At 45.9% G+C, this 23,497-nt stretch overlaps 1 long non-coding RNA gene and 1 pseudogene across 1 annotated transcript; one reads left to right on the top strand and one right to left on the bottom strand.

Moving 5' to 3' along the window:
• The first annotated feature begins 359 nt into the window (after positions 1–359).
• On the top strand, positions 360–18,594 carry LOC128351926 (uncharacterized). Its single transcript, XR_008320114.1, has 2 exons — positions 360–496; positions 11,767–18,594. It is a non-coding gene; the product is annotated as an uncharacterized LOC128351926 (long non-coding RNA).
• On the bottom strand, positions 5,742–22,637 carry LOC128351925 (plasma membrane calcium-transporting ATPase 1-like; annotated as a pseudogene).
• Between the last annotated feature and the right edge of the window lie 860 nt (positions 22,638–23,497).

Raw genomic sequence — 23,497 nt, 5'->3', positions numbered from 1 at the left:
CTATGCCCCTGGTTGGGAGGCCACCACCCTCTCAATTACCTTGCCCAACCATGGAAGGTTGGAGTCAGGCCTATAGTTGCTTAACTCTGAAGGATCCATGGGCGGGACTACCATTAGGCAAGGGGAGGCAGTTGTCTGGGGGCCCCACTGCCTTGGGGGCCCCCCCAGAAACACCTCACATGACTCCCCATTGCCCCCTGCCCAGCCCCAGGTCCCCTCAGCCACTTGCCCTGTTTGCTCTCTCTCCTGCTTGTCCTCCTGGCCGGCAATCTCAGCAGCAGACAAGCTGCCTGCAAAGAGCTCCTTTTCTCCCTGCCTCTCAGCTGATCGGTGGGTGGGCGGGGCTTCCAGGGAGGCCTCCGTGTAGGCCTCAGTGAAGCCTGAACTGGAGTAGGCTTGCAGGGAGGCCCCAAGCAAGGAAGGAAGGAGGCAGGTAGGCAGAGTGGCCCCCACAGGTCTCTGCAGCAGACCCTCTGCCCAGCCCAGCATTTGCCAGGTAGAATATGAACTCCTTTTTGTGGTCAACCCCCCCCCCCCAATATATAGGGATCTGCTTGCCATAGGGCTTTGATATGGGGCGGGGGGGAGAGAGAGAGACTGAGAAGTCTCTGAATATTTAATTTAAAACAGCTTGGAAAATTTGCTGGCTTAAAAAACTATCTAAAAAGGCCTATAAGTGGCTTGCTTAATGGCAGAAAATTACAAAAACTTCTGGAACAATATTATATTACTAGTAATTTTAAGCCCGTTAAAATAACGGGCGCTAGTACCTGTTGTTGTTGTTGTTGTTCCCTTTATTCCTTTCCTCTCTCGTTCGCCCTCCTTTCCTTTTATGTTGTTCTTTTTCTGTCTTTCCTTTGTCTTCCTTTTCTCTCTCACGCCACCGCTGCCCGTTGGCCGCCCGCCCTCCCAACTGCCGAGCCCTCCTTACCCCGGCCATGTCCGTCGGGCTAAAAACTCCTTAATTTCCGAGAGAGAGAGCAGCTCGCAAGCAGAGCTCCTCTCTTGCAAAGACTCTGCCCGTACTGGGGGTTTGGGTGTAAAGGACGCCTATTGCGTCCTTTACGGCCATAGTGTCAGTTCGGGCAGAGCCGTTGCAAAGAGAGGAGCTCTGCTTGCGAGCTCCTCTTTCTCTCTTGAATTAAGTAGCTTTTAGCCCAACGGACATGGCCGGGGTAAGGAGGACTCGGGAGGAAGGAAGGAGGGAGGGAAGGAGGGCGGGCGGCCATTGGCAGTGCTTGGGTGGAAATGGCCGCCCGTGGGGCCGTGAAAGGAGGACCGGGGACTCAGGTGTCGGGAAGGAGGGCGGGCGGGCGGCCAGCGGCAGTATTTGGGTTGAAATGGCCACCCGTGGGGCCTTGAAAAGAGGACCGGGGATTGGGTCGAAATGGCCACCGGTGGGTCCGGGACGGTGGTGGGAGGCGGGCGGGCGGGCAGACAGCGATGAGGACCGGGGATAGGCGCGAAATGGTCGCCAGCGGGGCCAGAACGGTGGTGGAGGGCGGGCGGGCGATGGCAGGAGGTCGAGTGTGTGGTGGCTTTGGAACACTGGTGTTGGCGGTCTGGACTCCCTTGGGCTGTTCTGGGCCTGCGCGAAGCGCAGGCCCAGAACAGCCCAGGGAGGCAGGGACGCAGATCCCCAACGTTCTAAGGCCACGGCCACTCACTTAGCCTTTTATTATATAGGATATTATATTATACTAGTATTTTTAAGCCCGTTATGATAACGGGCGCTAGCTTTCTATCCCGTCTTTTCTGTCTCTCTCTCTCTCTTTCTGTCTCTTTCCCCCCCCCTTGTCCCCTCTCTCTTTTTGTTTTTGTTTTTGTTGTTGTCTCTGTTTTTGTTCTTCCTTATTTTGCTTATACTTTTGGGGGGTGTGTGTGTGGATGAATAACGGCCAAAATGGCCCATGAGAAGGTGGCCGCCCCCGCCTATCGCCCTCCCGCGCACCCAGCTGCCGGAGCCCACCTTACCCGCTCCAGCCCGAAGGAGAAGAGAGGAACTTGGGAACAGAGCTACTCTCTGTGTTAAGCTGCTGCCCATACTGTTGCAATGGACGCAATAGGCGTCCTTTGCGTCCATAGCGGCAGTTTGAGCAGTGACTTAGCACAGAGAGGAGCTCTGCTCGTGAGCTCCTCTCTTTTCCCTCGGGCTGGAGCGGGTAAGGTGGTCTTCGGCAGCTGGGTGGGCGGGAGGGCGATAGGCGGGGGCGGCGACCTTCTCATGGGCCATTTTGGCCCTTAATCTTTTTTGGGGCGGAGCGGGGAAGGTGATTTTGGGCAGCTGGGAGGGCGGGTGAGCAGGCGGGGGTGACGGCTGTGAGCGGGCGGGGGCCTCGTTGGCGGCTTCGCCGCCACCTCGCCCAGCTTCCCTGTCCCCCGTCTCGGTCTTCCCCCGCCGCCATTGCCCTCGCCTTTTTCAGGGCGGCCGCTTCTGGTTGCCTCGGCCTCCTCTCGCCGTGCCGCAGCTCATGGCCGAGGCGGCGGCTCTGCCGCCGCCTCGGCCACTTTCCCCCGCCACCACACACCGGCTAATGGCCGCCCATGGCTGTGGGACACTGGTGTCTGAGGTCCTGTGTCCCTTGGGCTCTTCTGGGCCTGCGCTTCGCGCAGGCCCAGAACAGCCCAGGGAGGCAGGGACGCAGATCCCCAACGTTCCAAAGCCACAGCCACTCACTTAGCCTTTTATTATATAGGATTATATTATATTATATTATATTATATTATATTATATTATATTATATTATATTATATTATATTATATTATATTATATTATATTCATTCATTCATAAATGCACTTATGCTCAAGCTGTTTTGCAACCCAGAAGGTCTGAGTGAGAACTGTGAAGCATGTGTGGTGCTTTCATTTTATTTTATTTTTCTTGTGTGTGAACTGCTCCCCAATAACTCGCAGGGACTTCAGGGTCAATCTGTCCAACATGTGAATGCAGCACCTCCATTCCAGAGGAGATGTGTGTTAAAGGGCTTTAAAAGCCTCCTGTGAAAAACCTCCTGCAATCAAACTTTACTGAATTTGTTCAAAATTCTGAGAAAACATACCTAGGCTCACACTGCATGGTTGAAAGTCTCCTTTGCTAATCTGCAGCGAGGAGGCCATTTTAATAATTAGTGTTTCTAGTGTGTTCTAGGCATTAAAAGTAGCACAAATATATAGTACTCAATGTATATCACTATATATTGTGAAGTGTGTGTGTGTATTCAGTGAAATATATTTCCAGGCAGCATACTTAGTTTGAAATATCAGACTTGAATCCATGGGGGCCTGGGGTGTGCGGAGGCCCTGGACTTTGAGTGGGGGGAGGCCCATTTTAAAATCTTGTCTCTGGGCCCACTCCAACCTTGCTACGCCCCTGGAAGGAACCAATGCAGGTGTCTTCAGAAGAGGTCTAATGATTGCCTCCTTAAGACAGGAAGGCATCCTGCCTTCCCTCAGAGAAGCATTTATAATATCTATCAGGCCTTCTACAACAATCCCCTTGCCAGACATGAATAGAATAGAATAAGCTACGTCAGACAAAGGTCAGGAACAGAGTTCCCTCTCACAGGGATTCCGAGATACAGTGGTCCCTCTACTTACGAAATTAATCCGTTCCGAATGCACATTTGTAAGTCGAAAAGTTCGTAAGTCGAAAAGCGGTTTCCCATAGGAATGCATTGGGAACGGATTAATGTGTTCCGGAGCCTAGAAAAAAGACCCAGACCCCCAGTAAGGCTTGCAAACTGCACAGGAACATTTCTTTTCAAGAATAAACAGGCAGTAAACAGGCAGGCAAGTCAAGGAAACCGCATGTAAAATTCGTAAGTCGAGGAAACCCCATCTAAAAATTTGTAAGTCGAAAAAACCGCATCTAAAACCGGATCTAAAACTGCCGTTTGTAACTCGAAAAATGCTTATGTCGAGTAGTTCGTAAGTCGAGGGACCACTGTATTGTTTGGGAATGGCTTTTGCTTGGGGATTATGGGAGTTGTAGTCAACAACATCTGGGAATCCCTGTTAGAGGGAACACTGGTCAGGAGAACAGGTGATAGGCTGCACTGCTCCAAGAAGCTTATTCACATCAACAGGAGTCACACACTGAAACTTGGACAGTGATCTGGGGTGGGGTGCTGCAGAAGCCAGCAGCTGGAGAGCATGGTGGCCCTTCCCCTTTGGGCAGAGCATGTAAAAAACACAGAGGCACTCTGTTGTAGATCCACCCCTGGAAAAAGGTGGAGCTGAGGCCACCAATAGCTTGCTTGCTTTGTGGCTGCAGGAGGTGTTTGCTGGTTTTTCTTCTGAACTGTGGGTGTGTGCCAGCACTAGAGAAAGGTGATTTTACTTAAAGGAAAAGGACAAAAAACCAACTTTGAAGCAGCAGGGATGCTGGGGGCAGTGACACCATAGCTGGCTTTGTGGGTACCAGCCATTTGCTGCCTCACTGTGTCCATGAATTCCCAAGCATGACCATCCTCATTATTGTAACAGAAAGCCTTAAGTGGGGTGGCTCACTGATGAGATGAGGTGATGGCTCCAGGCAGCACCTGCACCATGGGGTGGTGAGTGTGGGCATTCTGACCTGCCCACATCACCTGCAGGCGTTGCTTCACTGGTCTGCCACTCCCTGAGGCTCTCCACATGAGCAGTGTGAGGAGCCTAAGACGGCTCTGCAGGGAGAGCCGGCTTGACCCACTCTCCCTGCAGATGAGCAGACAGGATTGGCCGCCCACACGATTGGCGGCTCTGTCACGGAGCCGGTTGGGGCGGCAGGGATCAGGAGCCCCCAGGCCCTCAGAGGTCCCAGCATGCCCCGCGTGAGTGCACAGGGCATTCTGGGGAGGCCCCACCTCAGAGGCCAGGAGGCTTGTTCTAGTCTCCTGGTCAGGAGGTTACTCGTTAGTTACTGCGGCACGAAGTCGCAGTGACCCATGGCCAAACAAATGCAGTTGGCAGAGCACGGTGGGGGGGGGGGGAAGGAGGGAATTAAGCTTTGGAAACCGGGCTGGGCTCCCTTAGCACGGTTCCCACCGTGCATGAGAATAGCCTCCCCAGCTCCATGCCACCCACTGCCTTCCCCCAAGTGATTACATCAGTTCCATTAACAGTGGGGCTGCGCTATCCAAGCCAACTCCACCTCCTTTGCATGCCACCCTCTCCTCCATGCAGTTGCTTACCTTCTGGAAGTGGACAGCTGCACAATTGCAGAGGACAGGGCTTTGAAACCCCAGCCTCAGCATGTACATCAAGTAATAACGGCACATACGCAGTGCAAAAATACCACTGTCTGGAAATATCGCTTATTGGTTCTTGAGTCCCTAGAGGTAGAGGGTGAGTTGTCAGGTTCCATTCTGGACAGGCCATCTGTCCCTTTAAAAGCTGTGTGATGGGGAGAGGCTTGGCAGAATTAGTTTTCCACTGTTATTGTGCACTCTAATGGGAAAAGCTGTGTTCATATAATGTCTTCTGGACTCAAGGAGTGGATCCAGGATGAAATTTAGAATCTCCTCCAGCTAGACTGAATGGAGGATTGTCAATTGCAAAGAACTTCTTATTGGAACATTCAAATAGAAGGCTATAATAGAAGGATTATAAAGAATACAGTATATACCAGGATGAAGTAGAGTCTGTGGTGTAAAGTGTTTCTCTTTCTATGCTTAATTAATTATTATTTTGGTACATAATTATGTTAATTGTTATTCTGGTACATTATTAAATAATTAAGCAATAAGAGTAAAGAAAGTTTTTAGCATTTTTATTATTGAATGATATTTGCTTCTAACAACCATTAACAACAAAACTTAGCCTCTTTGTTTCCAAATCTATCCCCATTCCCCTAAGAATTGCAGCCCAGGAGCTAAAGAGCACGGTTTGCTGAATGCTCAGACCAGACATTAAGAGAGTATTAACTGGCTTGCTATTTTCATTTTAAATGCTTTTGCCCAAATAGTCTCAAAAAGTCTACTGCTTCTAAACCATTTCATCGGGACCAATGGTTGCTGCTTCTAAGTCATTATATAAGGATGCACGAAATGCATTCACAAATCTACACTGCGTCTGTATTCTGGTTAGGCCCCTGACCCACAGAAACTGACTGCAACTCAATTCCCTCTCACCATAGTCAACCTCTGTTACTTCTTCAGCTACTTCTGCTTCAAAAATTTCCTCACTAACTTCCTTCAGAAAGCATAAATACCAGTTTGGAATACTCACAATCAGCTGTGCCCATAATAGTGACCCTATGCCTAGGAAGATTGACCACAGCCATTGTTCTAGTGTTAGAGCTGCACAACTAAAGGGTTTCCCTCCAACTTGAACAATGAGTTTCCCTCCAACTTGAACAATCAATGTTCCCACGATGACAGAACAAAAGATGCTATTTGTAAATATTCCTTCAAAAACATTCCTTTCCCCATGAACCTTCCGTGCATTGATTTCATTAAAAATCTGCATCATTACAAAGGCATTAAATACCATTGTGTAATGCTGAGTTGGTGGGCCCTCTGGCACTGAAATCTGTCCATTTCTATATCAAAAAATATTTAACCAGCAAAAACATAAAGACAACGGCAAGCTGATAAATGGAATGGCGTAAAATATTTTTCATCATTGTATGGGAGATAAGAGGTTTATTTCTACCGTAAGGTTTCCATTTCAACAGAGCTTCTGTTGGTTTTTCTGTTGCTAGAGCAAGAGAAGCAAATGTATCCATGATGAGATTGACCCACAGCATCTGAACAGCTTTCAGAGGGGAATTCTGTGTGATGCATGCTCCTGTAAAGGCAACTATCACTGCTACAACATTAACAGTGAGCTGAAACTAAAGGAATTTGGAAATGCTGTCATATACATTCCTGCCCCACATAACCGCTTTAACAATGCTTGAGAAGTTGTCATCTGTTAGAATGATATCAGAAGCTTCCTTAGCTACATCTGTTCCAGCAATACCCATTGCAAAGCCAACATCCGCTCTTTTTAATGCAGGCCCGTCATTAGTACCATCACCAGTTACTGCTGCCACTTGCCTTTGTTTGGTGACGTTGCTGTTAATGATCCCGTCTACTAAGTTGTACTTGTCAGTAGGTGAGGACCTTGCAAGCACATGTAGTGTAGGCCAAACCTCGTCGAAAAGCTGTTGTTCTATCTCCCCTTCTGAACTGTGTATTCGTCTATTAAACACTTTCCCCTCCAAGCATAAAAAGTTATCCCCAGGATGAAGGATACCACATTTTACAACTATCGCACGAGCTGTATTAATGTTATCCCCAGTGACCATACGCACAACAATGCTGGCATTTTGACATTTTCTTATTGCATCAGGAAATTCGGGTGACAATGGATCTTCAATACAGACAATTGAGATGCATGTCAGGTCTTTGATAATGTCATCCTCGTCATCCCAATCTGGTTCCTCATCACCAGCTGGGAAATCTCTGAAAGCTAGACAAATGGTCCGGAGTCCCTCGGAGGCCATGGGGTCAATCACATTCTTTATCATGAGGGCATAGTCATCTTCTGCAAAAGGTATGGATTCCCCAGCATCATTCAGTATGAAACAGCACTTCTGAAGGACTATTTCAGATGCACCTTTGGTGAACATTTGATAACTACCATCATCATTTTTCAAAACTGTGCTCATAGATTTCCTGTCAGAATTGAAGGTGTATACTTTATATAGCTGCTCTTCTGGTATCATCCTCCTTATAGCCTTGCAATCCTATTTTAATTCTAGAAGAAAGCCCAGCAAAGCACATTCAGTTTTATTGCCAGTTGGCGAGGCAGGCCCCCTCTTCTTTCAGGACTCGCTATTTTAAACGTATATGCACAGTTAGTAGCAATACCTTTATGCAGACAATCCAGAGTAGTGGGATGAATTAAGTTAAGTTCAGGAATAACTCTATGATAACTCTACCAATGAAAGCTACAGTCATTCTGTTCATGGTTAAGGTTCCTGTTTTATCTGAGCAAATTGTTGTTGCATTGCCCATAGTTTCACAGGCATCCAAATGTCTCACTAGGTTATTATCTTTCATCATTTGCTTCACAGAGTATGCAAGTGAGATGGTGACTGCAAGTGGAAGGCCCTCTGGCACTGCTGTGACCAAAATGGTAACACCAATGATAAGGAAATTCAAGATCTTTCGTAGATATAGTGGTGTGCATTCCTTAGTCCAAACAAGCCTATTAATCACAAGATTTGCAGTGAAAAATTGCGCTATAACGGTGAGTACAGCCATTGCCAGTCTTGCTTTGCCAATCTGAACCGCTAATCTGGTCAGTTTTGCTTGTAGAACTGATTTTTCCTTTTTGTGTGAAGGGGCTTTTTTGTGTTTTTCTTCTTCATTTGTTTTGATCTCAACATCTTTATCCCCCCCTTTCTATATCTACAGAGTCTAGATTTTTTGCTGCCTCGGAAGAGTCCTTTGTCTTTTTAGCCTTGTTGTCTTTGTCTGTTGTTTTTTCACTGGTCTCTCCAACTCCAAGTAAACTGAGGATAATTCCTGCATGTGAATTTGTACTGACAGCTGTAATCACCATTTCCCCAGAGCCTTCCATGACATGGGTACCTGAAAGCAACATGGGGTCTGCTGTCAAAGACTTCTTCACATGATCTGATTCGCCTGTGAGGGAACTCTCATCAACTTTCAGATCATGTCCCAACTTTCAGATCATGTCCGATCAAGCAAACCATCAGCTGGAATAAGGTCACCATATTTGATCTGTGCAACGTCCCCAACCACCAAATCAGCTATTGGCACCTGGATTACTTCCCCTTGCCGAATTACAGTGAACTTCTGTTGGCTCTCAATGCGACGCTGCAGCCCCTGAAATTGTTTTTCTTTACTCCAGTCATTGAAAGCTGTTACCAGCACCACACAAACTACTGACAAGAGTATTGCACAGCCTTCTATCCAATCCATCTCCTCATCATCTTCATCTTCCTCCATGTTGGTGCTGTGGCATGCTGCAGCGCTTCCTCCTGGTGGGTTATAAAAAGAAAGCCCCAGTGATACAATGGCCACTATTACTAAAAAGCATAATGTGCTTCCCATATCAGCTCCAGGAATGTCATGGGTTTCTTAGGGGGTATATAGTTCTTTCCAAATACACCTTTCCTTATATCCAGTTCTGATGGGGTACCACATATCCCATCCGTGGTTTTCAGCCTTCACAGATTTGATTGATGTCACCGTAGTTTTTCTGTATTTTCTTTACTGCATCTGCTTTTCGTAACTCCATCAAGTTTCTTAGCTCTGAGAGAGTGATAGTCAGGTCTTTTGCCACATTGCTTACTGGAGTCACCATTGTGCTGACTTCCTGTAATTTAAAATGACAATCCAGAAACATTTAATTGGAATAAAAATGCAGTTTACAAATACTCTTGCATATATTTACTACTGTAAAGCTTTGGCACTGAAGGGTTTGGTGGCAGTGGGGGTGGGAGCAAAAATTAACCCTTTCCCCAGTACCATCTTAAAACTGGGGAAATGGCTTGGAGGAAAATGGAAAGAACAAAGCAAAGTGTGGGTATGTGCAGCCTCATTTGGAAAGCATAATATATGATAATGTCTTAATTCAGACTAACTTTAAAAAGAGATATTCATCAAATATCAACAGCTGTTGGCTACTTTAGCTAAATTGGCTCCAAATTTTGAGACTGTATCCCTCAAATACCTGATGCTGGGAACATACAATGAGAAGAGCATTACTATAATCCTGCAGTGCAATGCACTATGCTCTAAAAAATTAATTTACAAGTGCTCCTTATATATTGAAAGTGAAAAATGACACACAGGCTCATGGAGCGGGGCACACTCTACCTACATCGGTACAGCCATTTTTACAACAGCACAGTTTCTGTTTCATTCATACAAAAGATCTACTTAAATCTAAAAGATTTCCATTTCTAGAAGGTAAATAGTTTCGCAGATCAGAAGTTATACATTGGTTTCGGGGGACTGGTACCCAGTGCACTGCAGCTACTAGCTATTAATGCCAACATGCACTAGCAGCTTCTCAGAAGGAATTTTGGGTACCACCTCCTCACTGGTATTAGTTTACTAAGCTGATTTCTAATGCCACAGCATTACACACACACACACACACACACACACACACACACACACACACACGTAGTGGTTTTTGGAGATCAACCTCCTGTCCCTTAAACAGCCAGTTGCCTGATCTAGTTAAGCAGGAGAACTATCTAAGCTGACTGTATTCATACATAAAATTGTGCCAGCTTGAAACAAGAAGACCTACTGGTCTTGTTGAATATGCATTTGGCTTGGAGGCCCTAGATGAAGAAATGAGAACAGGAGAAGCAAAACTGGCTGGAATAAAGGACAGGGCTCCCTGAAAAAAGCAGCTTGCAAGTTTGGGAGACTTTTAGTCAGTCCATAGTTGATTCACAAATGGTTCTACAAGGCTATCGTGACTTTGGTTCTACAAGTCTATTGTAACCTGACCCAGCAGCATCCTTAAAATGCCATTGTCTGAACCATTGTACAATTCTACTCCACAGTTTTGCCACAATCCTATTTTAGTTCCAAGTTACTAACTCACACCCAGTCCAGCAGTCCCACCATTACTCTGGCCTAGCTCCAAGGTTGAAAAATGCCTGTACTCCTAGATCTCAGGCTTTCTCCTTTCTGCACCTTGCTCAGTAACTGACCAAAGTGGCAGTTACAGCAGAATGGGTGATGGAATCAGAATGCTACCAGCAGCCAATGAAACCATGGTTTGTGCTCCCATTGTCCTTGGCCCTTCTAAGTATTTATGACACTCCCCATTGTGAGTAGATGTAATGTGCCAACATGCTCACATACAAAACCCTACTGCTTTTTACCTTTCAGAGCAGGAGTGCAGCAACTGAAAACCTGAAACCTTTGCTCCTCCCACAGCAGGAACATCCACTTTATACTGCTATAGTGTACTCTACATGGCCCTGCTTCTGAAGAACGTTTAGACACAACTAGTTCAGAATGCAGCTGCCAGAATATGAACTAGAGTGTATAATAAGAAACACAGAAATACAATGTTACATCAGTTTCACAATCACTAGCTCCCAAGTAAAAGTTCTGGTTCTGGTATTGAAAGCCCTACACAATCTAAGACCATGATATATCAAAGACTGCCTTCTCCCATATGGAAATTCCCATTCATTGGTGGCTCTGCTGTGTCTCCCCCACATATGAAGTGTGGTGGATGACTATGGGAAGCAAGGCCTTTTTTTGTGGTGCTGCCTAGACTGTGGAACTCCATTCGAGGGGAGTTCCTTTGCCTTCTTACTCAGGTTATAGGGTTTTTGGCACCCTATGCAAAGTATGACTGCAGCAGCCCTATTAATGGAACTGCTCCGGGGTGATCGGGAATACCCCAAATATGTTTGGGCTTTGTGTGGGAAATTAGCGAGCTGGGGTGGAGCAGTCCCATGTCAGAATAATTCTTGTGCACAGTTTTGGTCCTGAGAAAATGAACTGACAGAGAGGTTGAAGTTCAAAACAAAGAAAGATCTTACTTGGAGTACAGGGGTACAGCAGAATAAGAAAGTTGATTAAAACAATATTACTACGAAAATATGTTACAAAGATTAACCCAATAACTGGAAAGAGGCAATTTAGCTTAGTGTCCAAATTAAAATGACTTCCAGACTGGCTAGAGAAAGGAGGCTGTAGAGAAACAGGTTTTTGGATTTAAGAAAGAGAGCAGGGATAGGGATTGCCCAGAGGGACGCAGTGATTATCATACAACCTTGTCTTTCCTTTAGTGGCGATTGGACCCTCGTGGCTCAGGTGCAACTGAAGGACCTCTTTCCTCAGGGATGGAACCAAGCGATGAAGAACCAAAAGCAGTTTGGCAGTTAGCCTGCAGTGGTAAATCCTAAAGGTGTCTGTTTTTGTGCAGCCAGCTTCTAGTAGCAGCAAAGTGAGCTGGATAGATTGGACCAGCGAGGAACGTTGATCTGGAGGCTGGAAGCGTGAATGACACACAGAGCAAGATACAGCCGGGTGTTATGGCGGATGCCAAGTCTAGCGTCCAAACTGCGGGTGACTCCAAGATGTAAAGACCAAATGAAGCACACTAGTTCAAGAAACCAGGGGTAGTTACCAATAATTTTGGTTCAGTAATGTTAATAAGAGCACCTCTGAGTTCCTATTGCCCACTCAGCTCCTTTGTGATGGGAAGGGAGTTGCATTCACAGTGCCTTATCTGACTTTCCTGCTGAGGTGATTATCATTAGCTTGTTTGAGGCAACTGCAGAGGAAGGGAAGTAAAGGATCTGTCTTCGGAGAAGAGAAGAGACTAACTTGAAAGTTAACTCTGGAGTCTACTTATACATCCCCTAACATAAGGAAAGGCATGAGGCTAATCCCCTTTCAATTCACTTGGTAACTGGTGAACCTGGGGGTGACTGTCCCACTGCCTGATAAGTGACGTCCTCAATATGCCAAGCAATGGGGAGCCCATGATCCCATGAGACTCCAGAGGATGTTAAAAGTGAGAATCAGAAGCCTGTGGTATCAGACATAAGCAGAGAGGCTTCTGGCAGTCCATAGAATAGCAGTGCTAGCAACAGCCCCTCCACAACCTGTTAAAATTGGCCGCCCAGAGATGTAAGTTTGGGCGGGGTATAAATTTGATCAATCAATCAATCATATTATACCCTGTACCATACAGGACAGATATATTTTTAATGGAATGAGTGTGCGCGGTACTAAAGTCATAGTTGGCAACTGGCACTGGCTTTTATACCTTTTTTAAAAAATAAGTTGTACCACTGCTGCTGCCCCATTTAGGAGACAGACTAAGGACACAGCAGCCACCACAGTGCCCCCACCCGCCTGGGAATGAATGACAGCAGGCGGAACTGCCAGTGGGCTCCTTGGGAAACTGAGAAGGGAGGAGAGCGGAGAAGGGAATGGCAATAGGAGGAACCAAGGAACCAGTTAACTATGTTGTGATATCAAGCTTGTGCTATGGATCACATGGCTAGCTCAAACTACCTGGGTTCCCTTGGTGAAATGTTTGCATCAGCCCTTGCATATTCCTATACATCAGTCAGGAAGGCGGCAATTATGAAATTTTCCTATTTGCACCTCCTGTGTCTTTACACCATTAGACAATGAGGGAGTGAAAGGGATTATTAAGGAGAATATGGAGGTTGCAGAGAAGCTAAATGAGTCCTTTGCGTCCGTCTTCACGGCAGAGGATACTGAGCATATACCTGTTCCTGAACCAGGCTATTTGGTGATGGAGGCTAAAGAACTGAGTCAGATAGAAGTGACAAGAGTTGATGTTCTAAACTCTCTGAAAAAATTAAAAAATAGCAAATCACCAGGGCCAGATGGCATTCATCCAAGAGTCCTCAAAGAACTCAAATGTGAAATTGCCAGCCTCCTTGCAAAAATATATAACTTATATATAACCCTACAATCAGGCTCTGTACTGGAGGACTGGAAAGTAGCCAATGTAACACCGATTTTCAAAAAGGGGTTCAGGGGCGATCCAAGAAATTACAGACCAGTTAGCTTAACATCCGTTCCAGGCAAATTGATGGAAAGCATCCTCAAAGATAAAATTGTAAAGCACATAGAAGAACAGGCCCTGCTGGGAGAGAACCAGCATGGCTTCTGCAAAGGTAAATTTTGCCTCACAAACTTTTTGGAGTTCTTTGAGAGTGTCAACAAGTGTGTTGATAAAGGTGATCCAGTTGACATAGTATACCTGGACTTCCAAAAAGCTTTCAACAAAGTTCCTCATCAAAGACTCCTGAGAAAACCTAGCAGTCATGGGATAAGGGGACAAGTACATGTGTGGATTGCTAGCTAGTTGAAGGACAGGAAATGGAGGGTAGGTATAAATGGAGAGTTTTCACAATGGAGGGAAATTCCCACAGGGATCTGTACTGGGACTGGTGCTTTTTAATTTATTCATAAATGATCTAGAAGCAGGGATAAGCAGCGAGGTGGCCAGATTTGCAGATGATACCAAACTCTTTAGGGTAGTGAAATCCAAAACAGATTGTGAGGAGCTCCAAAAGGATCTCTCCAAACTGGGTGAGTGGGTGACAAAATGGCAAATACGGTTCAGTGTTGGCAAGTGTAAGGTGATGTACATAGGGACGAAAACCCCCAGCTTCAAGTATATGTCGATGGGATCTGAGCTGTCAGTGACTGACCAGGAGAGGGATCTTGGGGTCGTGGTGGACAGCTCGTTGAAAGTGTCGACTCAATGTGCTGCAGCTGTGAAAAAGGCCAATTCCATGCTAGGGATAATTAGGAAGGAGATTGAAAATAAAATGGCTAATATTATAATGCCCCTATACGAAATTATAGTGTGGCCACACTTGGAGTACTGCGTACAATTCTCGTCACCACATCTAAAAAAGGACATTGTAGAACTGGAAAAGGTTTAGAAGAGGGCAACCAAGATGATCGGGGCCTAGAGCATCTTCCTTATGAGGCAAGGCTACAACACCTGCGGCTTTTTAGTTTAGAAAAAAGGTGACTGCGGGGAGACATGATAGAGGCCTATAAAATCATGCATGGTGTGGAGGAAGTGGATAGAGAGAAATTCTTGTCCCTCTCACATAACACTAGAACCAGGGGTCATCCCATGAAATTGCCAGGAAACTTAGGACCAACACACAGAAGTACTTTTCCACACAAAACGTAATCAACTTGTGGAACTCTCTGCCACAAGATGTGATGTTGGCTACTAGTTTGGATGGCTTTAAGAGGGGCTTCATGGAGGAGAGGTCTATCAACCCCTTCTAGTTGGCAGGCTATAGGCCACCTTCAGCCTCAGAGGCAGGATGCCTCTGAGTACCAGTTGCAGGGGAGTAACAGCAGGAGAGAGGGCATGCCCTCAACTCCTGCCTGTAGACTTCCAGTGGCACCTGGTGGGCCACTGTGTGAGACATGATGCTGGACTACATGGGCCTTGGGCCTGATTCAGCAGCACTGTTCTTATGTTACACCATCCTCCTGACGGGTGTTTCCAAAATCTTTTGAGACACAAGCGTCTCAAAACAGCAGTATTTGCTCCAGTAAATCTCTCATACAGAGTAACCACAATATGAATGTACCTGAAGGATATAATTGGGGTGGAAGTCAAGTTTTCCTGAAAGTTTCACATTTCCTGCATTGTTCTTTAGGAGTATGGGGATAAAATATTCTGGAGTAAGTGATGATGCAATGAGGTGTCTTGAAGTACTTTAGCAGCCTTAGGTAAAGGAAGGTTCACAGTATAATATTGATTCACCACCTCTTCACTTCTCTTTTAATTTCTCTGTGACTTGCTCAATTACAGGTGTCACAAACTGCAGAATTAGTGGGTACACTGTAGTATTTGTCAAAGGTGAATGTCCAAATGTGATGAGTGTGAATACTGACAATCCCAGATGAATTTTATGAATGTTTAAAACTCAGAGGATGTTTGCAGTCCCCAAAATGGGATTGTCAGTATTCACCCATGTCTATCTGGCAAGCAAGGACATGCACCAGTGAACGCTGGCATTCACAAAACTAATCTGTCAACATCCGCATATAGATATTGATATTTAGTAAGTTTTGGACATTCACTGTAACATCTACAGCAGAGGTGGGTGAATTTCAGGCTTGCAGGATCTGTTTTGAACTCCAAAGTCCACCACTGAAGGAGATGCACAATAGGGCCTCAGGAGAGCACTCCCAAGTCCAAAAGGGTGGGCTACACCCTATGAGCCATACCCTGGGATAACTTCCATATACAAGAACAAATCTACACCACAGATTCTAACACAACGCTCTAAAAACAGCCAGCAGAGCTGCATGGAGATCTGGCCAAAGTCAACCAATTAATACTCATATTTTACAGGTGAGGGGCACAGAGGCTAAGAGGGATTCAAGTAGTGCAGGGCCATATTCTACTTGCCATTTTGGAACAATTGGGAGTCGGAAGCCCTTGCTGATATTCTGAAAACCATCCAGAGATCAACTAGTAGATCCTGATCTACCTTCTGCCCACTCCTGGTCTATGGTGTACATATGACAGGGGCCCGGGGGCAAATGTGCCTACCTGTGGCATATACATTCAGTGCACACAGTGTCAGAAACAGACATGCCATGCACGAGCAATATTCAAACATATTGTTGTACCTATGTTCAGATTTCTGTATGTAACCTATGTTCAGATTTCTGTACGTACATGTTTTTGTGTCACTGACTGTAACTGTGTTCATTTAAAAAGTGAAGTATAGGTCCCTCAAATTTACGGTACAGATAGGAAGTGTACCACTCTTTTTTAATCCAATGTAACATGAGGATAACACTGTAGAGAGATTGTTCAAGTGTTGAATATAATGTGTAAATAGGGCTAGATTATCCATGTGCAGAACATAATGTGCTAATAGGATTATGGTAATCCAGTATACTTGGCATACACAATACAGATACAGAGCTCCTGATTTCATAACATGAAAAAGTACTCACAGTCTGATCCTATATGTGTTTGCTCAGAAGTAAGTCTTATTGGATACACCTACTCAGTACAAGTGGTTTCTTATAGTTTTGGGGTAGGGTGGCCATATATAAAGTAAGATTGTGTAGAAGAATTGTAAAGTGAGATTTGTAAAGTAATGTCAATATGTAAAGTATGATAGTGTAGATTGTGTGTGGTGCCTTTGTGTAGAAGAAAGAATTTAAGCAGGTAACTTCTAAATTCTTACACATAGGGTGGGTTCAGATGTCGTGTGGTACCTAGCTACTGCTGACCTCTGTGTGACCTCAGCCTCAAGAATATATGTGCCCCCTCCCATCCCTGCACGAGTGGCTACTTCCTTTCTAGGTTAGAATATGTTGAGATGGGTTGTGATGTATGAACCCACCAATCTCGGCTTTTCGTAACCTACTTGCTTCAGAAAACTTGAGCCCCCAAACTCACTTGAACTCGAGCGTTAAGATAAGCTGGAAAGGAAGGAAGAACTTGTACGTGATGGCAGGTCATGTGGAGTTCAGCTGTGCCTGCAACCAAGGAGGTATCATGTCACGTCTGAACAAATCCGTACACCTTCAGACAGGCTAACAAGCTGCATTTGCTGATGCTACAGGTTCTAAGTGGGACTGCTAATGGGAAGGTTCGGCAGCCTTGTTCTTCTTTGAATTTGAGCACTATATTTTGGTGTTAACTCCTAGATGAGATAAAGTTCATCGAGCACTGTACCAAACAGACATCAATGCAGCCATGTTAGGGTAGAGATATAGTTCAGATGAGATGGTTTGGCTGATTAATCTTGTGCAGAAGATTGTGTGCATGCACTTGTGCCATTTTGTCCCCAAATAGTCACATGGGGTGGACCATCCAAACCACCCTTAATTCCATGGTTAATACATGGAATGGTGTGCCAGGTGTGGGGTGGGAAAATGTGCCTTCCGTGTTCCTCTTCATGCAACTGGGCAGCTGATTGGATAGTTCTGTCCAAACTGGAATTAAAACTTTAAAATTATTTAAAACCACAAGTCCGGTTAAATGTTGGGGTGAATAAATGTGTCTTTAGACACTTTTTAAAAAGTTGTCAGAGGTGGGGAGGCTCTTATTTCAGCAGGGCGCACATTCCAGAGTCTCGGGGTGGCAACAGATAATCCCCCCCATCCCGTGCATCCACCAGATAAACTGGGGACAACTGCAGATGAACCTCTCCGGATGACTTCAATGGGTGATGGGGTTCATACTGAAGAAGATGTTATCTTAAATACCTAGGACCTAAGCTGTTTAGGTCTTTATAGGTTATAGCCAGCACCTTGTATTTTGCCCAGAAACCTCTTGGTAGCCGGACTAGTTCTTTTAATATAGGAGTAATATAGTCTCTTCGAGAGGACCCAGAGACCAACCAGGCTGCTGCATTTTGTCTCCAAGTGACACCATCTGGAATCTGCCTGAGAGGTAGGAGTGGGACCACTGTAGAGCAGTGCCTCCCACTCTGAACCCCGTCAGACCCTCTAGAAGGATACTATGGTTGACAGTATTGAAAGCCGCCGAGAGATCCAAAAGGACCAACAAGGTCACACTCCCTCTGTCAATTCCCCATTGGAGATCATCCATCAGATCGACCAAGGCACTCTCTACCCCATAGCCCACCCGAAAACGAACTTGAAACGGGTCTAGATAATCAGTTTCCTCCAGAGTTAAGCAACTGCCTGGAGCACTTCTCCGATAACTCTGACTATGGACAACTGGTTATTAAAATTATGGGATTATGCTTTGATAGCTAAGGACACAGCCTATTTGAAATCTGCTTCCATTGATTCATTTGTATCAGTTGGGGAACCTTTATAAGTTTTAATACTTGGCAAGGTTCTCATCCACATTTGAGATCTGGTTTTGCTTAACAAGGATGATTGGTGTTGTTTAAATTTTTTGTGCTTCTGTAGCTATGATATTACCAAGGTTTGAAGGTGGAAATAACTTTTCTTTTTTCATGTTTCTGTTTTCTTGGGCTATGAATGTCTACATTGATCCAACAGTATTTTTGTAATTTGATTGTTCAAAAGTTGTATCTAAACAGTGATGTACTTTCTTCTCTTTACCTTTTATAAAATTTAAAAAATGAAAAGGACCATTGGGGCAGCATGACATCCATGTTGTGCAATATCTAGCTTGGCCCTCAGTCTTGCTAGCCAGTGTGTCATGCTAGGCTACATTCACACATAATGTGAAACCAGAGGTTGCTGGGCCCACAGTTAATTTTTTCTAACCATGAATCACGTTGCAGATGTTTGTCCTACCTCCTTTTTCAGGACCCTCTTCCTGATCTGCTGAGGCCACATCCCAGCAAGCTCTGTAGTGCTCTCATCACCAGACTGTGGGCAAGGCATCCACACATCACTAGAGCAGCTGCCATGGGTCACAATCTTTAAGGGGGCGTGCCGAGCATGATTGCCCGCCTCCATGACATACTAACAAAGAGTGCCCCACTTGTATGGGACCCCACACTCTCTCTGGTTAATGATAGAACTTGTACACAGCTACTCTCTCCTCCCCTGGGAAGTCTTCCATGCTCTCAAAGGAGATTTGGATGCTCCATGTGTTGGAGCCTAGCTGTGTGTGCAGACTGGGGAAACACCGGGTGCAGGGATGGATTTTTACTCTCATTCAGAATTCCTGGGTTCAGATTAGCGTTGTACCATATGCAGATCTGCCGCCACGTGGAATCGTGGGAGAGGGGAAGGCCCTAGGAGGCCCTAGGAGGGTGGGATTGTCATTCTGGGCACAAACAAAGGTGGACATGCTCAAATGGGCGGACAGGCTGGCAGAGGGCATGCTTTGGCAGCTTCTTGGCAGCAATTGCCAAGACAGGGAGAGCTGTTGGCAGGGTACCCGTCCTCGCAGCTTTCTTATATAGAGCAACCAGGCTGAGCAGCATCTGCCGTCCGGCCATGGCCTGAAACTCTCATGAGTGGTCTGTGGGAGAAGGGGGATTGTCGTCACACATTTTTAGATATTTTGCCTGATACCCCTATCCCCACAGACGGTTCTTCTCATGACTTGTGAAGGGCCCCTGGCCTTAGCAAGGAGAGCTGGTCTTGTGGTAGCAAGCATGCCTTGTCCCCTTAAGCTAAGCAGGGTCCACCCTGGTTGCATATGAAAGGGAGACTAGAAGTGTGAGCACTGTAAGATATTCCCCTTAGGGGATAGAGCTGCTCTGGGAAGAGCATCTAGGCTCCAAGTTCCTTCCTTGGCATCTCCAAGATAGGGCTGAGAGAGATTCCTGTCTGCAACCTTGGAGAAGCCACTGCAGTCTGTGTAGACAATACTGAGCGAGACGGACCAATGGTCTGACTCAGTATATGGCAGCTTCCTATGTTCCTATGTACATTCTTATGAGTGAGTGGTCCATTCAGGAATAGCATCCATCCTCATCACATATGAGGAATCACTCCTTACACTGAGGCAATGCTGATCCTGCTGCCTGGCCTTTCTCATGAGTAAGCTGAGGGACCACACATGTACCCCCAAAGGGGAAGGGTCTGAGCACACCTTCCTCAACATCACTGTATGAGAAATAGGCCTTGTCATTCAAGAATCCCTGGTTGGAGCTGCCTTTTAAACCTGATTCCAGGTATCGCCATCTCCAAGCACTCCTGCCATATGATTCCATCCCAGCATTCTAATGGGGTTGCCCTGCCCATCTTGCCATCTTGAAGGGGTGTGCTTGTGGACATACATCATTGTCGCTTCATTTTCAGGGAGCAGAGCACTTAGTGTCACCCCATGCCCTTTCTCTCATGCTTGCCAGGAGGGGGGGGGAGCAAGGGACAGCACAGAAAGAGGGGATGCCCCTGTGTGACTTTGCCATTTGACAGACTAGCAAGCTTGGGCTGGGACATGGCAGTGTCCCTGTTGCTGGGCAACTGCTTTGTTGGATCAGAGACAGTGGAGTGGGGCAAGTGCTTGGAGAGGCAGCCAGCGAGAAGCACTGCTGGCATCGAACAGGCACTATCCTGGGTGGGTCTGTACCGCTGTCTCTATGATTGAGGCTCCAGAAAGCAAAAGAAACTGCAATTATGGAATGGTCCACATTTGGACATAATGCCGCCGCCAAACCTCAAGTTGGGGTGGAGAACCAAAGGTTCAAAATGGAGTTTGGCAAGGCAACCCGCAGGTTGCTTTTGCCACAAAGCCACATTTTCACGCATTCAGATGTAATGGAGTTCCAACCTCTGCCCCATTTAACTGTGGTTTTGCGTTACGTGCAAATGCGACTTAGCTCTCCTGCCGAATATCTATACCTCTCTGCATGTTTAGCACAAAATGACATAACTAAAATGCCTACTAATAAGATCAGACAAGATACCTTTATGATTAGCTAGGAAATTCTTTGATAAAGTAACAATTTCAGCAGGGGAAAAAAAAGAACATTCAGAATGAGCACCTGCTCTTGCAGAATTACTTTGCTGCAGGTCCCAACCCAGGAGAGTTTGCAGATGGTTTGTATTTACAAATCTGACCTCAGCAGCCCTTCATCAATCTTAAAACAAGTGATGCTTCAGAAAGCATTGAACATTTTGTTCCAGCATACTGCAGACAGTCTCTGAATGGTTACTAACAAGAGGTCTAATTAATTAGGGATTTTTCTTTTTCCCCTTAAATCTTACAAAATACTCAGAATGGGTCAGTTCCGACATTATTGCCTGACTGGTCCACTGAACCACATGGAGAACAGTGTGTGCACATACACCCCCCCCATCATGCCTAGTATGCTGTGTCATCATCACATAATCCTGTGGGGAGGTGGAATATCCGATTTGCCCCTCACGAGGCAACTGAAGTGCTATTTTAAAGCAGCACTTAAATTGGGCAGAGGGTGGTTTTGAAGTTCTGGCCCCTCGTGTTATATAGTGGTGGGGTGATAGGATGGCAAGACATATGTAACATATGTGCGCACATGTCTTATCCTGCATTTGGGTGAGCTGGTGAGGAGCATTTTCTCTCAGGGCAAACCAGACATTATGTGGAGTTCTGTGTAAAGTTTCCCCAACATCTTTTTCAAATGCTATTATGAAAGGCTGCAGTCAGGAATAGAGGAAGGGTTGGTTGGGAGTAAGTCCTTAACCCATCAACTTTTGGCCATTTCCCCTCTAAAAATTGACATGCAGCTGCTTATCCCCTCCATCCCTGGAACAGCAGCTTGACCCTTATGCATTGGGGACTATATAGTGAGGTCAACTGGAGGCATGAACAATAGATAAGATATTTGTCTGACCACAGTTACCCATGTCTGGTAACTCCATCATATGTTGGGCTGCCTGTGCAGATTGCTCATAAACTGCTGTTAGTACAAAACACAGCTGCTTTGCTACTAACTGGGTCTGAGCAAATGGAAGATATCTTGCCAGCAGTGCTTAAAGAGCTGAACTGGCACATGGTCTATTTCTAGGCACAATTCAAATTTCTGGTGCTTACATTTAAAGCCTTGCATGACTTGGGAACCTGAACGATCACTGTCTCTGATCTGAGCCTACCCATATATGGAGTTAATTGGGAGACCTTCCTCTGAATGCCTCCCACCATCTGAGATGAGGCAGGTGCCGACTCAGGAGAGGGTCTTCTCAGCTGTCAGTAAGACTTCCGCTCTGGGCTTCATTATATAGCCTGTTTTGGCTAGGACAGCATTCTCAAGAATCAGGTTTGCCCCTTGGGGACACTCCTATATCCAGCTTTGTTCTAGCATGGTGAGGTGGCAGCAATGGAACAGAAGTCAAGATGGGCTTCCACACAGTTCATGCACCAGCTGCAACCCTTGGGGAGAAGGTAGATCTCTAGTCACTGTCACATATGCCTCAGTCACATCCTGTTGAAAAGAAACATTGGTAGACTTACCGTGAAGGGTTCTTTTTCTGGGTATGGGGAGGGCATCCTAACGTGATGGGTTATCAAGCTCTGCATGCTCCTAGACAGGACCAATCAAATTTCAGGCCAGCTATGTGTATCCAGCCAGCTGTCACGCATCCCCAGTTCCAGGACTGTAGAGCATAGAACAAACATAGAGCTAAAGAAGGAGAAGATATAGGCCACAAGGTTCAAAGGGAAAAGTAATAGTAGTAGAAAAGTGACAGCAATAACTAAACAGCCCTGGGAGTCACCCCTCCTCCCTTAAAAATTTTCTCTCTATCATTCGCAGGAGGGCCGGATGCCCTCCCCATACCCAGAAAAAGAACCCTTCACGGTAAGTCTACCAATGTTTCTTTTTCCTTGGTATGGGGAGGGCATCCTAACATGATGGGACGTACAAAAGCAATCCCAAGGGTGGGAGCGGATGATTAAACCACCTGCTGCAAAACCGTCCTTCCCATTGCCGCTTGAGCAGCATGAAAGGATGGAATCTTATAATGTTTGATCAAAGGAGATACTGATGCCCATGTTGCCACCTTGCAAATTTCTTCCAAGGGGGCACGAACAGAAAAGTCTGTCGAAGTGGCAGCACTTCTCGTAGAATGGGCGCTAATGGCCCGAGGAATAGGCAGATGAAGAGACTCATAAGCCAAAGTTATGGCAGCTCTGATCCATCTACTTAATGAAATCTTTGAGACCTTAGACCCTAAGGACGCAGGCTGGAAGGACACAAACAGTGAGTCCGTCCTTCTAAAGGTCTTGGTCTGCTTAATGTATAATTTAAGAGCTCAGCGTACATCAAGGGTATGCCAAGACCGCTTTTTGGGTGAACCGGACTAGGGCAAAAGGAGGGTAACACCAAATCCTGACTCCTATGAAAAATGGAATTAATCTTAGGCAAAAAGGTAGGGTCCAATTTCAAGACAACACAGTCCTTCTGAAAGATACACAACTCCTTACGCACTGAAAGGGCAGCTAGCTCAGAAACCCTTCGTGCAGTTGTGATGGCAACAAGGAACAGAACTTTAAAGGACAAGATTCGCAAGGGAGCTAAGCGCAGGGGCTCAAACGGAGCTTTAGTAAGCGCCTTTAAAACTAGATTTAAATCCCAAGAGGGAAACCTATGT

Source organism: Hemicordylus capensis, chromosome 3 (genome assembly GCF_027244095.1).
Source record: "Hemicordylus capensis ecotype Gifberg chromosome 3, rHemCap1.1.pri, whole genome shotgun sequence".
Lineage (NCBI taxonomy): Eukaryota > Metazoa > Chordata > Lepidosauria > Squamata > Cordylidae > Hemicordylus > Hemicordylus capensis.
Note: the sequence above shows the minus strand (reverse complement) of the source record. Positions and strands in the feature narration are given on the sequence as shown.